Raw genomic sequence first — 18,405 nt, forward strand, 5'->3', positions numbered from 1 at the left:
TCGCATGGACAGCGGAGTCTGGTGGGCTACAGTCCGTGGGGCTGCAAAGGGCCGGACACGGCTGAGCGCCTAAGCGCAGCCCGGCAGCGGTGTGAAAACGAACACAAGATGGCGCCAGAGAGCTGAGGTGGAACGGGATTTGCTTTCAGGGACTGGAAAGACTTGAGTGCAAAGGGGTGGGTGGCCTGGGGCTGGCGGGTATTTCTGAGAGATGGGTGCCGTGAAGCAGGGGGAGCTAGCACCCCCCTTTTGCCCACTCTTACCACCTTGACTGTCTTCAGGAAGCCTTTCCACAGCTTTGCACAAACTTTTCAGCCCTGGTGCCCATCCTCAGACCCTCAAAACCTGTGGAAGAGGCAGGTCGGCCGTGAGCAGAAGATGGAGAAAAAGGGAGAAGAAGGCTGTGAAGAGCAGAGAAGGGGCTTTCCAGGCTGTTCCCGAGGGGGCAGCCCCTCTCACGGGGGGTGGCCAGCAAGTCTCTGCCTCTTGGTGGCCACGGACGCAGGTGGGGGAGGGGAGCAGGGGCAGCCACTCTGGGGGAGCAGAGGTCACGTCTCCCCGTGGGCCCACTTTTAATTAGTTGATTAATTAGGCTGCATCAGGTCTTTGTTGTAGCGCACGTCACGCAGGATCGTTTGTTGTGGCACGCGGGCTCAGAGGAGGAGATGGTTGGATGGCATCACCGGCACAGTGGACATGAGCCTGAGCATGCTCCGGGAGGTGTGAAGGACGGAGGAGCCTGGCGTGCTGCAGCCCACGGGGCCGCACAGTCAGACACGGCTAAGACTGGAGAACACCAGCCTCAGTGGTTGCCCGGCCTGGGCGCAGTTGCCCTGCAGCTGTGGGATCTTAGTTCCGGGACTAGGGATTGAACCCGCATCTCCCACATGGTAAGGGGGATTCTTAACCACTGTACCAGCAGGGAAGTCCCAGGCCCACATATTTAAAGTATGGAGAGCTTCGTTTTTATAGAAATTGTGGTAAAATTCACACGGCAAAACAACATTGACATCTTTTTCAAAAAATCTTTTTCATTATGGTAAAACATAGGACATGAAATCTACCATTTTAACCATTTTAAAGTGTATCGTTGGGTGGCATGAAGCACATTCACAGTGTGGTGAAGTCACCACCACCATCTCCAGATCTCTTTGCATCTTGTAAAGCCGAAGCTCTGCACCCATCCACCCCACTTTCTCTCTCCCCACTTCCCCAGCCTCTGGCATCCACCATTCTGCTTTCTGTCTGGATGAATCTGATGACTCTAGGGACCTCATGTAAGTGGAATCATACAGCCTTTATCCTTTGCATATCTGGCTTATTTCACTGAGCATATTGTCTTCAAGTTTCATCCATATTGCAACAGGTTTCAGAATTTCCCTCCCTTTTAAGGGTGAATAATATTCCATTGTATTAATATGTGTAGACCACACTTTGTTTATCCATTTATCTATCAGTGGACACTTGGGTTACTTCTAGCTTTTGGCCACTGTGTATAATGCTGCTATGCACATGTGTATACAAATATCTCTTTGAGTGCTTTCTTTCCCTTCTTTTGAGGGTATACACAGAAGTGGAATTGCTGGATCAAATGAAAATGCTATGTTTAATTTTTCGAGAAACAGCCACGCTGTTTTCTACAGTGGCTATACTGCTTAACATTCTTATAGCAATGCACAAAGGTTCCAAATTCTCTACCTCCTCACCACACTTGTTAGTTTCTGTTTTTTTTTTCTCTCCTTAAAGACTAATCTAGTGGAGGTTCAGCTTAAAAAGAAAAAAAACTCTTTATTGACTTTGTTACAATGTTGCTTCTGTTGTTTGTGTTCTGGTTTTCTTTGGCTGGGATTTAGGATTTTAGCTCCTTGACCAGGGATTGAACCCACAGCCGCTGCACTGTGACAGTGAAGTCTTAACAGATGGATGGCCAGGGAACCAGGGAAATCCCCCTCCCCCTCACCTTATTATTATTTTTTTTTAAGGTGTATTTATTTTTAGCTGTGCTGGGTCTTCGCTGCTGGGCACAAGTTTTGTCTATAGTTGCGGCCAGTGGGAGCTGCTCTCCATTGCCTTGCCGGCTTCTCACTGCGGTTGCTTCTCTTGCTGCAGAGTGTGGGATCACTGGTTGCGGTGCACTGGCTGAGTTGCTCTGTGACGCCTGGGATCTTCCTGGACTGGAGATCAAACCCACGTGCCCTGCGTTGGCAGGCGGATTCCTAATCACTAGGTCACCGAGGAAGCTCCCTGCCCCCCTTTTCTGTAATAGCCATCCTAATTGGCATGAAATGGTCTCTCACTGTGGTTTTGATTTGTGTTTCCCAGAGAAATTGGTTTTTATTTACTTATTTGAAGTCACAGTCTTTCTTCAGTCATGAGCTTGTGCAGTGGTGAAAACCGTGCGGTCTGGTGTGTGACCCCTTGAGATGCCCAGTGCCCCGGCTCTGTGATGTCAGTGAGTCCCAGCGGCCCTGAGCCTCAGTATCTCCACCTGACAGAGAGGGTTCCTGATAATTCCTTCCACACAGGTTGGTTGGAGGAAGACATGGTGGAGGGCGCAAGGAGTTTTCAGCATGGCTCCTGCACACAGTTAATGTTCAGAGGAGGTAGCCATGAATGCAGAAGCCTACTGCATAACTCAGTTAACCAGGACAGTGCTTAAGTTGATCTGGCCACAGACAGACTTCCACTTCCTTTCATCTATATTGGTGTGTGTGCTCAGTCGCTCAGTTGTGTCTGACTCTTTGCGACCCCATGGACTGTAGCCCACCAGGGTCCTCAACCCATGGGATTCTCCAGGCAAGAATACTGGTGTGGGTTGCATTTTCTCCTCCAGGAGATCTTCCCGACTCGGGGATCTAACCCGCATCTCCTGTGGCTCCTGCATTGCAAGCAGATTGTCTCACGCCAAGCCACCAGAGAAGCCCTTCCTCAATATCTGCTTTCCCCCAAATCTTGTCCCTGTGTGAGGCATCTTTAGCAGAGAGGAGCCTCCTCTGAGCCCTGCACTAACTGGTTTCAAGGGTCCTTCTTGATACCGGAGTCTAAAACTGTCACTGGAGATCACTGAGCCCATTTCCGAGTCTCAGGTGGACCAGTTCAGTGTCACCAGCATCTCCCTGGGATCCTGGGAGCCCTCTGAAACTCTTGGACCAGTGTCATTCTTCCAGATGATGACTCGCATGCCAGGGGTCCTACCCTGAAGGCTTAGCTGGACACAGACTGACTAGCATGTGTGGGTGACACCTGGAGCTTCCATCTGCTCAGCTCAGCTTCTTCTGCGAAGACTCCTCTCTTGGGCAGGAAGGGTCTGCTGACTGCAGGACTATGAGCTGGCAGGCTTCATGAGGAGACAAAGCATTGCCATGACTAGAAATGTGAAGGGATGCTTGGAGGAAAAATGGGTCAGCTCGAACTTCATTAAATGTGTTTGCCCTTTGTAATTCGGCCGGAGCAAGAAGTGTTTTGAAACAGAATGCGGCAAGGTCACCTGAAGTCAGGAAGCTTGGGAGGAGAGTGGCTGGGATGGGACACGGGGCCTTTTTCTTCTGAGGAGCTGGTGATAAATTCAGGATGATTGGTTTTTGGAGCTTGGCCAGGAGGTTTCTGTTCACTGTGCAGGAACAATCCTTACAGCAGAGATAGTGTCTGCCCAGGGCAGTTAGGGAGCAGCAGAAACAGGAGGGCCAGCCTGATGCACAGGAGCAGAGAGACCAAGGGGAGGGATGGCTCAGGGCACACAGGGACCCCACGTGGCTCCCCAGGGGCTGACCCAGGCTCCTCAGGGAGCTTAGGTATGTGCTGGGAATGGTGGGCAGGTTCGGGGTCAAGAGCTAATAGCAAGGAGAGCAAATGTCATGAGAGCTCCCACAGAGCATCCTCGTTGTCTCCATGGCAACCGCAGACAGAGAATCCATGAGGGTAGGTGGTCATTCTGGGGTTACTCACACCCCTTCCCTGACAAATGCCCAAAGGCAAGCCCCCAAGCCCTGGATGGTGGAACTGAGCTCATCTCATTTTGTGTGTAGCCAGGGGCTTCCCCGGTGGCTTACTGGTGAAAAATCCACCTGCCAATGCAGAAGATGTGGGTTCAATCCCTGTGTTAGGAAGCTCCCTGGAGAAGGAAATGGCAACCTACTCCAGTATTCTTGCCTGGGAAATCCCATGGACAGAGGAGCCTGGACTCTGCTACAGTCCACGGGGTCTCAAAGTCGGGTATGACTTTGCGACTAAATGAAGACAAATAACAGGCATCTTGAGAAGACTCTAGGATAAGCTACCCCTTGGAGCCTGGGGTTTGGTTTACCAGCCTGGGCACGGTCACCAGCGGGGGACACACGATGACCACCTCTTGTTTTCACTCAGGAAGCAGCTCAACCACACTTTCCCTGGGTCAGTGGCTCATTGCTCTGCAGAGAACATTAAAAGCATCCATAAAAGAGATATCACAGATTTCGTTGGCCGTAAACCTCAAAGATGAATTTCCTCACCACATTTTACGAGTATGGGTTTTAAAGCTTTCACAGTGGGGCTGCCCTTCTCCAGGAGCCATGAACTTCCTCCTGGGGTGATGATTTGTATTGTTCACTCAGCCAGGAGACGACCTCAGACGATACATGATGACTCAACATATGAAACTGACAAAGGCCATTATCTTTTGTTCTCTTTTCCATGGGTGGCAGAGGAGAGATATTAGTCCACAGATGGGATCCTCTGAGGAAGCTACAGTAGCGATGACCAGAGATGCTGTGGTCCCCAACTTGTATCCAGAGACCCTGAGGGTTAGAAAGAACAGGTAGCATTAAAATGTGCATTTTGAAGGGTGACACTTCCCAGGTAGCACCAGTGGTAAGGAATCCTCCTGCCAATGCAGAAGACACAGTTGGATCCCTGCATCCGGAAGATCCCCTGGAGAAGGGAATGGCAACCCGCTCCAGTATTCTTGTCTGGAAAATTCTGTAAACAGAGGAGGCCTTGGTAGTCCATGGGGCTGCAAAGAATGGGACATAACTGAGCACACACACACTATGAGGGGAAGGCGGTGAGATGAACAGAATCATAGATCGTTACAGCTGGACCAGGTCTTTGTGACCATTCGCCCCAGTTGGTTAAATTTACAGATGGGGCACCAAGCTTCATCACATTTGAGGCTTCATTCAAGGTTATCCAGAAGCCTCAACACTTAAAAATAATTCTTTAATTACCAAAGCAAAGTTTCCTTCCTTAAATGGGGCAGTTAAAGGAAACACAAGCCTTCATTTGTGGCCTAATAATAACCCAAAAGTTTTCTCCTGCCCTAAATGAAGAAACCTCATTAACAAATGGGGCTTTTGTTCGAGAGAAACCACAAAGCATGGCCTGTTTCTCCCCCACTCCCCAGAAGGACAGCAGCAATTAGAGCTTGTGGCTTAGGTGGTGAATTTCTGTGCCTTCTCTGCCCTTATGGAGAGATTTGAGTCGTTAATGAGATGCTAATGATCCAGCTCTCAAACTTAACTAGAGTTCGTTCTATTTTCCTGGAAGAGGTACAAAAACTCCCCCACCCCTTCCTCTAACGTGTTGTGGTGAATTCAGGCTAGCCCTGGAGCAAGCGGCCGATTTGCAAAAGCTGGGCTGATTAAACCCCAATTACTTTGGCAAAATGATTTCCCCAAGAATGTGTTCTCAGCAAGGACCTAACCCCCAAACAATGGGTGTGTATATGATATGGTTTGGAAACCTGGCTTCCCAGTCCGCTGGCCTTGTTTTTCTTCTGTCATGACCCCAAAAAGATCTGCTTGGTCACATTTTGTTCACAGCTGGCTTGGCTTCGAACTGGATCATTCTCCCTGTTGTCATCTCAGACATTTGTTTTGAAACAAAGGCCTGGCCTTTCGTTTTTTGTTTGGACAGTGTTATGTTCTTTGTTTCTGTGATAGAAACTATCAAATCTGCACAATACATAAAAAGCTGCTAGCTTGCGCCTGGGCTTCCCCGGTGGCTCAGACAGTGAAGAATCCGCCTGCAATGCAGAGACCTGGGTTCAATCCCGGGCTTGGGAAGATCCCCTGGAGGAGGGCATGACAACCCACTCTAGTGTTCTTGCCTGGGGAATCCCCATGAATAGAGGAACCTGGTGGGCTACAGTCTGTGGGCTCACAGAGAGTCAGACATGCCTGAGCGACTGTGCGCAGCACAGCCTGTGCCTGGCACACGGCGGATGCCCAGTGCTTTAGTCTGGGACCCCCTGGAAGCAGAGCCTGAAACGTGCTGTCAGGAGCTGGGGAGGGCAGGCAGCCAGCAAAGGGCTGCTATGAAGCCACCTCCCACTGTTGGCAGCTGGGTATCGGAATGCGGGCTGCCAAAGAGGATCACCCCATCCAAGGGGCCGGGGAGCTGGGGTATTTATACTCCACCTTGTCAGTGGTTGGTTGAGAACTGGAGTGTTGATGACTTGAATGCCCGCTGACCTTTACAGCAGAGCCTTAAGCAGAGGGATGACAGTGGTGACAGTCAGCAGGCACACTGGGTGTGGACCGTGTGAGGACGCTAGCTGTCTCGTCATTACATTCTTTTCCTCTCACTTCTTTCTCACTTCCTACCTTGTTTAAATTTGTCCTGCAAACTTGCTCTATGTCCCACCACTGCTCCTTCTCATCTGTCTGTCCCTCCTCTGCTCAGCAATGACGGTGGTCTTAACTTGGACTCCCTCAGAAGCAGAGCCTGAGTTCGAGTGGTTGATTTTGGGGGGAAGGGCGGTCCCAGGAGGTGTTGGGCTTCCCCAGTGGCTCAGATGGTAAAGAATCTGCGGGAGATGTGGGTTTGAACCCTGGGTCCAGAAGATCTCCTGGGGGAGGGAATGGCAACCCACTCCATTATTTTTGCCTGGAGAATTCCATGGAAAGAGGAGCCTGGTGGGCTACAGTCCATGGGGTTGCAAAGAGTTGGACGTGACTGAATGACTAACACTTCCACTTTCAGGAGGTGTTGGTGGGGAGTCAGGTGAGACAGCGAAGTGAGCCAAGAGAGCAGGTTGATGAGCCCATTATCGCCGTGGGCACCTGGGTGCAGTCCCCCGAGGGCTTCTGGGAGGTTGTGCCAAACACACTGTACATAGCCTCACTGCGTCCCGGCCCCAGGGAGGGGAGGACAGAGAAGCCGGATGCTCCATCCCCGCTCCTCTCCTGCACTGGTCGAGGGCTGTGCCTCCTCCAAGGGCAGAGAGCCACAGGCGGTCCCGGGAGGGGGGTGCTGGTGTGTTCAGGAACGTGGGTGCTGGGCCCCCGGGTCTGCCCCGTGACCGTGACTGGAGCTGGAGCTGCCGTGCGTGCAGAGCTTCACATGCTTGCCTGCCTCCTGTTTACGGGTGAGGAAAGCAGAGAGGAAGCAGCTTGCCGAGGTCACGCAGCCCGGGCAGTGGCCATGCCGGTTGTAGAGCCGGAGCTCTTGATAAAGGCTGTATCAGATCTGCGCAGTACATATAGAGCTGCTAGCCTCTGCCTGGGCTTTCCTGGTGGCTCAGACGGTAAAGAATCTGCCTGCAACGCGGAGACCTGTGTTCGGTCGTTGCGTTGGGAGGATTCCTTGGAGGAGGGCATGACAATCCACTCCAGTATTCTTTTGCTGGTGTCAGCCTCGAGGTGTCCTGTCTGCCGCTGGCCCAGAGCAGTTGGCTCTCTTGGCCTTGACCTTGGGGCCATCTCTAGGGAGCTGCTGTCCTGGGGAGCTCCAGGGCTTCCTGCCTTGGCTCCACTGGGCTGTTGTGGCTTGGACGCCTCAGGAACACAGGGTAGGGGTCCCTCCTGAGCCCACTTTTCCTGTGAGGTCCTTGGGAACTGGAAGTTGAGAGGCTAAAGGCCCACAGTTAGCAGGGATGGAGTGGGTTCCCCGTCCCCTGATTCTCAAGCGCTGTGCCCTCCCTAGGTTGGGGTTTGGTGATCAGGCGCTCCCGCCCACTGCTGGATGAGTGTAAATCGGGGACATCTCAAGTGGTGGACAGTATGGGTACTGTCAAAATTACAAATGCACATGGCTGTCCACCCAGAAATTCCCCTTCTGGGAGGTTGTCGTGTGGATATACTCCCACGTGTGTGAAGTAGTCTGTGTATTTTGTGGCCCCTGCAGTACTGTCTGTGCTAAAAAGACTGGAAATTGCCTCAGTGACCGTCCATAGGGAACTGGCTAAAGCAGGTCATGAAATGCCATGTGGCCTAATTAGCCTCCAACTAATAAAAATAAATGAAAAAAAAAAAGAAAAAAAAAAAGAAAAAAAAAAAAAAAGAAATGCCATGCGGCCATAAGAAAGTGAGGAAGTGGGGACTTCCTTGGTGTTTTGATGGTTAAGAATCTGCCTTCCAATGCAAGGGACGCAGGTTTGATCCCTGGTCAGTGAACTAAAATCCCACAAGTCTTGGGGCAACTAGAGAAAGCCCACACACCACAACAAAGACCCGTGCAGCCAAAAAAATAAAAGAAAGTGAAGAGGTTATGTGGTCTCTCTATTTGTTGGGGGAAAACCCCAAGAGGCAGAACAGTGCTATTATTTGTGTAAAGAAATTATGTGTGTATTCGATTGCTTATGTCTGTCTCTGGTAGGAGACCCACCACGAATTGCCTCTAGGAAACTTTCTCTGTACACCCTTTGATGTCTTTTGAATGTCACATCATATGGATACATTGAGAACCTACTAAAAATAAAATGTTAACATTTAGTGTGTTCTTTTGTTTTATTGCATTTCACTCTGAAAGCCCAGTCTCCTTATCTGTAAAATCAGGAAAATGCTATTTATTTCAGAAGGTGATGGCCCTTATATTCATTTTTTTTTTTAAGCACTCGTTGCCCTTATGTTTAATTTTAGAAGTGGTTGACTTGGTCTCCAGGAGAAGCCCCATGAGGGCAGAGCCTGGGTATCACTTGCTCACCACTCTAGCTCTAGGGATCACATTTGATGGATGTCAAACAAAAATGTTTTAAGGGAATGAATAACTCAGTGAAAGCACTTTGCTAATTAGAGCATCCTCTTCCCCCCACCCCCATCTTCAAGGGCTGCAAATCCAGATTGGTTTTCTTTATTTTGTGGTTTGACCTCACTATAGATTCAAAGTTTGATCAGTATTCCTTTTTTAAAAAGTTTTATTGAAGCATAGTTGATTTACAATGTTGTATTAATTTCTGCTCTGTAGCAGAGTGACTCAGTTATGCACATATATACTTTCTTTTTAAAATTTTTTATATTATTTGTATTGCATTCTCTTCCATTATGGTTTATCCCAGAATACTGAACATAGTTCCCTGTGCCATACAATAGGATCTTGTTTTTCATCTGGTCTGTGTGTAATAGTTTACATCCACTAACCCCAAGCTCCCAATCCTGCTCCCGCTCCGCCCCCGCCTTGGCAACCACGGGTCTGTTCTCTATGTCTGTGAGTCTGTTTCTGTTTAATGGATATGTTCATTTGTGTTGTATTTTAGATTCCACATGTAAGTGATAGCATATGATATCTGTCTTTCTCTTTCTAACTTACTTTGCTTAGTATGAGAGTCTCTAGGTCCATCTGTGTTGCTGCCCATGGCATTATTTCATTCTTTTTAATGGCTGAGTAATATTCCACTATAATATTCCATGTCCCACATCTTTATCCATTTATCTGTCCATGGGCATTTAGATTGTTTCCATATCTTGACTATTGCAAATATACTGCTAGTGAACACAGGGGTGTGTGCAGTTTTTCAAATTGTAGTTTTGTTGAGAACATGCTCTTTATGTTTTTGTTATCACTCATTTGTGGCATCAAATTGCGGGAGGCAGCCGTGTATAGTGGCCCAGACCATCCAGGTTCAGATACCAGCCTGGTGCTTGTTAGCTGTGTGACCGTGGCAAGTTACTGAAACTCTCTGTGCTCTAGTTTCTGCATTAGCTGATTGAGAGCTGTGTAAGAACCTACCGCACATGATTGCTGTGAGGACACAAAAAGCTCATTTATCTAATGCTTAAAACACTACCTGCATTCTAAGTATGAGGTGCTGGAATTTGCCCTGACTTTGATATTTTTCCTGTTATAAATGCTCAACTGTATGATTCTGGCAAAACTTCCTCCAGGATTTGGGAAGACCTTTAAACAAGTTGGAATACTTCTCTGCTTGTATCCCCTTTCAGTTCTTTCTTTCCTGGAGTGTTAAGGTGGCTTGTTCTCTGAATGTGCTCTCATTTTTCCAGAGAAGACCATTCTGGAACAAAGTTTCCTCACTTAGAGGACGTTGGTCTCCAGGTGACTGGGCAGGGGTTATGTGTGTGTTTGTGGGGGGCGCTGTCGACACCTCAAGTCTCTGCAGAGTCCTAATCTCCCCGAAAGACCCCCTTGGCCCCCTGCCAGCCTGTCCCGTGAAGCTGTGTTCCCCTGTCTCCTGTAGGTAAGAGGGGTGGAATAAGACCCCTGGAGGAGGAAATAGCAACCCACTCCATATTCTTGTCTGGCGAACCCCACGGACAGAGGAGCCTGGCGAGCTACAGTCCACGGGGTCGCAAAGAGTCGGACACGACGAAGCGAGTAAGCCCACACGGCCTGGGTGGAATTGTTCAAGTCCCAGGCAGGTCCAGCCTCTCCTGCGTGAATCCGGGAGAGTTGAAGTCAGCCCCGGAAGGCAAGGAGCAGCAGGACGCCTCGGAAACCCTCTGTCTTCTGCGTGAGCTGGTGGGAAAAGGGAGGCTTTTACTGTGAGCTCCCTGCTGATTACTGCTGAAAATCGTGGCTTGAGTGGCCTTGATGGAGACGCACAAAGGACATGGACAATTTGAGCCTGAACTGCTCAGAGCTGCTCTGCGGGGCTTGGGGCTGGGCCCGTGGGGAGCTCGGCTGGGCCCATCAAAGTGCCTTCGGAGAGCGGCTTTGAGGACGTTTTCTCAGCGTCTGTCTGCGTTCTGATGGGCCCTTCCAGGGCTCTTAGCCCTTGAGTGTCTGAGCGTCCAGCCTCCCCTCTGACAGGCTGGGAGAGGCTGGGCCTCCCGCCCTGCCCTCCTGAGCCCTTTCATCTTGTGCTTGCCTTGGAGCCACTGTGCTTCCTGGTGCTGCTGGAAAGCCTTATTCCTGCCAGGAGGCCGGATGCCTGGCAGGTGCTGGCTCATTAGTGCCAGGCATTCTCCACGGAGCCCGCCCTGCCTGCTCGAAGCGTCTCCCAGAGCAGGTGTTGCTACCCCGGCTTGGCTCACTGGAGCGCAAACCAGTGGCCGTGACAGCCGAGCTCTCACACCGGGGCCTGGGCTCGGAGGCCCAAGGTAGTCAGCTTTATTTTCAGGAAGCTCAGGAACATTTGCTTCTCATCTTGTTTCCTGACAAAGGATAACATCTCATCAGAGTAAAACGAAGCCTCGGTGTGTGCACTCGCCACGCCCCCTCCCACCTTGGCCAGATGGAAACAGTGGTAAACACAAGTCACCACTGCGTTTTAAAAACTGAAGGCGGGACTGTGAGCTGGTGGCAGCCTTGAAGGGGAGAGGAGACACCTGGCCTCTTCAGATCCTGGGATTTAGCTCCTTATCTGCTGGATCCAGGGGGCAGGAGGGAGAAAGAGTGAGGCTGAGTCAGGGTGTGGCCGTCTCCCTTCACTGTTTAGTCCCTATGCTCCAAGGGCCATGACAAAGGAAGAAAAACAGTGTCCCGAGCTTGAGTCTTTAGCTTTTCAAAATAAGAAAAAGTCCAAACAAACAGACAAGCAGGCACACGCCCCCCAGGGCCCGCTCCGCACACGCCCCCCTGAACGTAGAACACGAAGCAGAGACGGCGGGTGGAGTGCAGCTATGTCTGCTCTGCTGATGTGTTTGCCCCACACAGCATTTTTTTTTTCTTCCAAGCTGAGCCAACATTTAAACACTGAGGGATTTAAAATAACAATCTGGAAAATCTGGAGTCCCTGACCGCACTTGTAGTTGCAAAACCAGACGGAGCCTTGGAGTTGCAAGGAGCGTGTCAGCGTCTGACCATCCCACTCCCTGATTCCCAGCTGGACTCCGGCCCCTTTGGCATTCCTTTTTGCCGTCTCTGATGTGAAAGGTCTGGCAACCAGCTGTCGTCACAGTATTTTTCTGAATTAAGCTTTCTGGAGCAGTGTGGGTATGGTTTCTCGTATTCTTCGATTAGTCTCCAGATTTGCTTTACTCCCTCCAATCCTTTGACTAGGTCGATTAACCTTCTTTTTGTATTCATATTAAGCCTAGCAGGTGAGCTTCCACTTGAAGTCTAAGACCTTGGCTTAAAGAATTTTGCTATATGACTTTAAATTATTTGCTAAATTTTGTGAATGTTCTGATTTGAGTGATTTTGAGAAAATGGGAAAGTGTAAGTGTGTAGATGTGTAAATAGTGGCGTTTTCCCTCGGTTTATAACTGAAGTTTCAGATTTGTGCTGTGGCCTCGGGCCATGTCAACTTAGTAATTTTTTTTCCCAAGGAATTTATTTCACGTAAGATGTATTTATTGGCATAGTGTTGTTCTAAAGTTTCCTTATTATCCTTGTGCTAATTGCAGGGTCTGTAGTGATGTCCCTTTTCTCATTTTTTTCTTTTTTTTCTGGCAGAGTCACACAGCTTGGGGAATCTTAGTTCCCCAACCAAGGATCAAACCTGGGCCCTCGGCAGTGAAAGCACTGAGCCCTAACCACTGGACTGCCAGGAAATTACCTCCTCTCTCATTTCTGATAACTAACTTAACGGTTCTTGATAAAGCTATTCCTTGACTATGTCCATGTATTCTATGGGCTTCTCTGGTGGCTCAGTCTTAAAGAGTCTGCCTGCAATGCAGGAGACGTGGGAGATGTGGGTTCAGTCCCTGGGTTGGGAAGATCCCCAGGAGGAGGAAATGGCAACCCATTCCAGTATTCTTGCCTGGAGAATCCCATGGACAGAGGAGCCCGGAGGGCTACGGTCCATAGGGGTCATAAGGGGTTGGGGCAACTGAGCAACTGAACACACACACACACACACACATCCTATATCTTTCTGTATCATCTTATTATTATTATTTTGGCTGTGCCATGCAGCTTGCAGAATCTTAGTTCCCTGACCAGGGATTGAACCTGTGCCTCCTGCAGTGGAAGCATGGAGCCCTAACCACTGGACTGCCAGTGAATTCCCACATCTGTACCTTCCTAGAGTCTCCCAGTTGCCTCCTTTTCTTCTGAAGGGACCTCCTGGGTTATATTGCAGCCACCACTGCAGCCAACCAATCGCCTGCCCTGAGAGTGCTGGGACCTCCCCTTTCCTCTGCTAGGCAACTGGGCCAAGTAGCCATAGGCCCAGAGTTTCTGGGTTTGAATAAACAGCAGGCCCCACTGTAGTCATGAGATCCAGGATCTGTAGCTACATGGGAGGGTCACCCCGTGAGGGGAACACTGACGGTGGGAGACAGAAGCGAGCTGGCCGGGGCCAGAACTAGGGTGAGGTGAGTGAGGCACCGGAAGGAGGCCCAGAGTGAGGAGGCGCCGGCCGCAGCCCGGGTCTTGCAGCTGCAGTCCAGCTGTTTCACCTGCCTCCCCGCTTTCTCTGCCTGGAGCTGGCAGAGTAAACGCCCCTGCTTCCCTTCTCCCACAGCCTGCTCTCAAGAGCCGGTTTCTCCTGCAGCCCATGTGCATCTCCACGCACGGAGTGACTCCACCTGCCTGGTGACCTGCTGTGTCTCTCTGCGGCAACACTCTGCGGTGCTTTCCCCCTTCCTCCAGTCCTTCCTTTTGCCCGCCCTTAAAGCCCAGGGACAGTATCCCCTGAATGAAGCGTAAACATCTTAGTCCTTGTCTCAGGCTCTGCTTCTTAGAGGATATGGCTAATGTGGTATGGAAGTCCAAAGACAAGACACTAGATGAACTTGACTATTAATTTGCTTTTCACCTTTCAATGAGATAGTGTAATAGAAAAAAAATCAATTCTGATATTTTGAGAAAAAAGTACTAAGTTGCTTCAGTCGTGTCTGACTCTTTTTTGACCCCATGGACTGTAGCCCACCAGGCTCCTCTGTCCATGGGATTCTCCAGGCAAGAATACTGGAGAGGGTTGCCATTTCCTCCTGCAGAGGATCTTCTCGACCCAGGGATTGAACCCATGTCTCTTTACATCTCTTGCTTTGGCAGGTGAATTCTTTACCACTAGCACCTTGAGTAAAAACTAGAGGCCCTTAAGGGGATGTTCACAGGCTGAATTTGCTGTTTTCTTTAATCTGTAGGTTGTTAAAAAAACTGAGTGACCATTTAAGAATCAGGTAATTTTAAGAAAAAAAAATCCAGATTTTTTGAAATGTATTTTGGGACAGTGGAAGATTTGGCAACACAGGCCAGCATTTGTCTGGAGCTGGGCATCGGCTGCCCCCTTGAGAAGGAGCGGATGAGCATACACCAGTGGGATGTAGGCCAGGACTCCACGGTGACAAATATGCTCCTACATGTGGCCCCTCTCTCCATGTTTATGCCTCGTTCCTTGTAGGCACTGGGTTTTAAAATCTCCAGGGTAGGGGAGATTCAGCTGCAAGTCTTGTTGGGATAGGACTTGCTTCTCAGAACACTTATGTACATGGTGGCTAATGGCTTATAGGTTGCTGAATCATCTGGCCCAGTTAAAAGTGTTCTTTGATTAAAAAAAAAAGTGTTCTTTGATGGACAGTGGGAGTCAGATCAAGTAATATGGAGCACACACCAAGATCCTTCCTGCATCTGTGAGGAAGATTGTCCCTAAAAAAATGACAGTGTTCTTGAGAGCTCCTGAATTAAGAGAGAGAAGGAACTCTCAGCACCAGTAATGCTATGAGGAATTCTGGCAACAAAGCCTCTGAGAATTAAAATATAAATATATATAGTGTATATATAAATATAAATATACATTTGTATTTATAAAATATAAATTATAGTGTATGTATTATACATATATATAAATATACACACACTATATATTATATTGGGCCTTCCCTGGTGGCTTAGATGGTAAAGAATCTGCCTGCAATGCGGGAGTTCTATCCCTGGGTTTGGAAGATTCCCCTGGAAAAGAGAATGCACTCACTCCTGTGTTTGTGCCTGAGAAATCCCATGGATGAAGGAGTCTGGTAGGCTACAGTCCATGGGGTCACAAAGAGTCAGACATGACTGACTAATACTATGTATCATATACATATTATACTATGCATTCTATACTAGCATATTATATATACTGTTTTTACATTGTATATCATGTATAGCATCATACATGTGTGTGTACATATATGTAAAATATACATATAGTATTGTATGTAGTACCTACATGCTCAGTCACTCAGTGGTGTCTGACTCTTTGAGATCCCATGGACTGTAGTCTGCCAGGCTCCTCCATCCGTGGAATTTTCCAGGCAAGAATATTGAAGTGGGTGGACATTTCCTACTTCAGAGGATCTTCATGACCCGAGGATCGAACCTGAGTCTCCTGCGTCTCCTGCTTTGGCAGATGGATTCTTTACCACTGAGCCACCTGGGAAGCCCTGTATGTATAGTACATATAAAGGTATACTGCTGCTGCTGCTAAGTCACTTCAGTCGTGTCCGACTCTGTGCAATCCCATAGACGGCTACCCACCAGGCTCCCCCATCCCTGGGATTCTCCAGGCAAGAACACTGGAGTGGGTTGCCATTTCCTTCTCCAATGCATGAAAGCGAAAAGTGAAAGTGAAGTCGCTTAGTTGTGTCCGACTCTTAGTGACCCCATGGACTGTAGCCTACCAGGGTCCTCGGTCCATGGGATTTTCCAGGCAAGAGTACTGGAGTAGGGTGCCATTGCCTTCTCCATAAATGTATACTATACAATGGTATATATAGTATGTATTATATTCACATTGTAAAGATAGCATATACAATATTATATATAATATATACAGCATATATATAAATCTTGTGATGCTCTTGGAGTGTAAGACCCTGGACCACTAGCTCCTGGTTGCCGGTACTAGGTGTGAATCACTGGCCAACAATGTGACACTTATCTCAGCAGGTGCTCCATCCTTTTTTCTTTTTACTTTTTTAAAATTTTTTTCCCAATTGTTTTTATTAGTTGGAGGCTAATTACTTTACAATATTGTAGTGGTTTTTGCCATACAAACATCCGTCTTTCTTTGTCGGTCTCCCTCACATCCTTCCTCTCCTTGGTTTCAATCTCTACCTGATCGATAAGCAGCCGCGCTGAGTTGAAGAGGACCAGCAGCCTATCCTGTGGCTTCTTTTTCCTCCGCTGCAGACACCCCTCCCTTAAAGCTGGACAGAACTTCAGTCTTTTCCGAGTGCCCTCCATCTTTCCTCTCAGTGGCTCCCTCTGCGTCCTGTCCTTGAGTGGGACAGAACGGCAGAACCTGGTCTAAGGTGGAAAGCGAGCCACAGCGAGGCTAAGTGCTTTGTCCTTCCGCGATGAGCAGGGCGGCAGGCAGGAGTGCGGGGGGCCAGTCCCAGGTCTTCAGTATTTCCCTGCTCAGCCCCCACCCTGCCAAGGGGGAGCATTTTCTAGCTTTAATTCTTCAGCCAGGATGATGGCACCAGTCCTTACACAAACCATGGGATGCAACCCACTAGTGACATCCATTCAATGGGTGCAACCAGTTTTTGCAAATCAAATAAAAGAGCATAGATTATGTTGTTCAGTAAAACTTTGGACGAGAGTCTGCCACCTTTTTGACTTCCCAGTCTCTGGCTGTTGCTTGTCCAGGAGCAGATTTACATCCCTGTTGACATGGATTTTTGAACACTGTGAAGCATCATCGGGGGCTTTCACTTGGGATTCAAGGAGTTTAGATTTCAGGGACAGATTGTTGAGACATGTCTTTCTTGCACATCTCATAATCCAAAGCAGGAATGCACCTCAGAGTTGGTAGGACCTGCAATGTGTCTACAACATTGGACTAAAAAAATAAAAAATAAAAAAACAAAACCAACAAGACTGTGTATCTCTGCTTTGAAAGGCTAGAACTAAAACAATCATTGCTACTAGCTGCTGGCAAAGTGCTAACATATGATTTTAAAGAAAGAGTGACATTTTAATACTTTGCTCTGTAAATTCGATAAATAAATGTATGGACCTCAGAGCCTACAGGTGGAAGAGCCAGTGCCGGGGAAACGGGGCAGGAAGAGGCAGAAGCAAATATAATTCCAGGAGTAAATGTGACTTATAGCTGAGGACAAGGTCAGTCTTGAGAGGGCTGTCTAATGACCAGCAGAGTCATTAAGGGGTGGGGGAGCGTAGGACAAGTCAGGAAGCCGTGACCATGAGGAAGCGGAGGGTGCTGGGGAGATGCTTGTAGTCAGCGCTGCCCCGCGGGCTCACGGGAGGTTTCCACTGAATATCCAGACACGCGATTTCAAGTGTGAATGATTAATTAGTCAATTGACATTCATCATTGAGAAAAACCAATAAAACAGAAGCCAATCAATCCAGAAAGGTGGTTAATAAAAAATGAATACACTTTTAGCTTGGAGCACTCTTTGTAATTGATCCCCTGTTTGACTAGCTTTTCTTGCAGATGTCGAAGGGAGAATCACAGTCAAACGGTGCGTCTCCTTTTAAGGGTACAGTCAGTTCCACATGTGGTGTTTAGTCCATATGTTCGAGTTTTGTGGTCTGTGGGATCATACCTCTGAAATGGCAGTGGGAGTCCATGGGAAAGTGGGCTGACTTACAAACATTTATTTTGCAGAAACAATTTTCAACTGGCAATCTAAAAAATGAGTAACAGTGAAATCAGTAACAGTGGTGAAACGCTGATAGATGGCCTGTGTATGTGAAGAAAAAGCAACAGTGGAAGAGGAGATGTAACTTGACTTGGGACCTGTAAAGGGGTAGGGGCTGGGAATGTGGAAACGGAAGCAGGCACACATCTGTCAGCGAGCAAGCGAGCAAGCCTTGCAGGCCAGAGAAAGGGCATGTTCCTGGGACCTCCCTGGGACCACAAAGAGTCGGACACGAATGAGTGACTTTCACTTCTCTTCACTTCACTTTGAACTTCTTCAATCCTCTTTTCTCCCTTCAGAATTGAACTTCCCCACGTCTCCCAGGAAATTTGATTCCTCTTCATCCAATCTGAATTATTAAACTTGGATTCACATAAATAGTACTAAAATATACATGAAAGTGAAAGCGTTATTCGCTCAGTCATGTCCGACTCTTTGCAACCCCAACTACACGGCCCATGGAATTCTCCAGGCCAGAATACTGGAGTTGGGTAGCTGTTCCCTTCTCCAGGGGATCTTGCCAACCCAAGAATCTAACCCAGGTCTCCCGCATTGTAGGCAGATTATTTTACCAGCTGAGCCACCAGGGAAGCCCCCATATACATAAGGATATATTAAAATATATGGGCTTCCCAGTTGGTGCTAGTGGTTAAGAACCCACCTGCCAATGCAGGAGACATAAGAGACGTGGGTTTGATCCCTGGGTCAGGAAGAT

Source organism: Cervus elaphus, chromosome 13 (genome assembly GCF_910594005.1).
Source record: "Cervus elaphus chromosome 13, mCerEla1.1, whole genome shotgun sequence".
NCBI classification, from domain to species: Eukaryota; Metazoa; Chordata; class Mammalia; order Artiodactyla; family Cervidae; genus Cervus; species Cervus elaphus.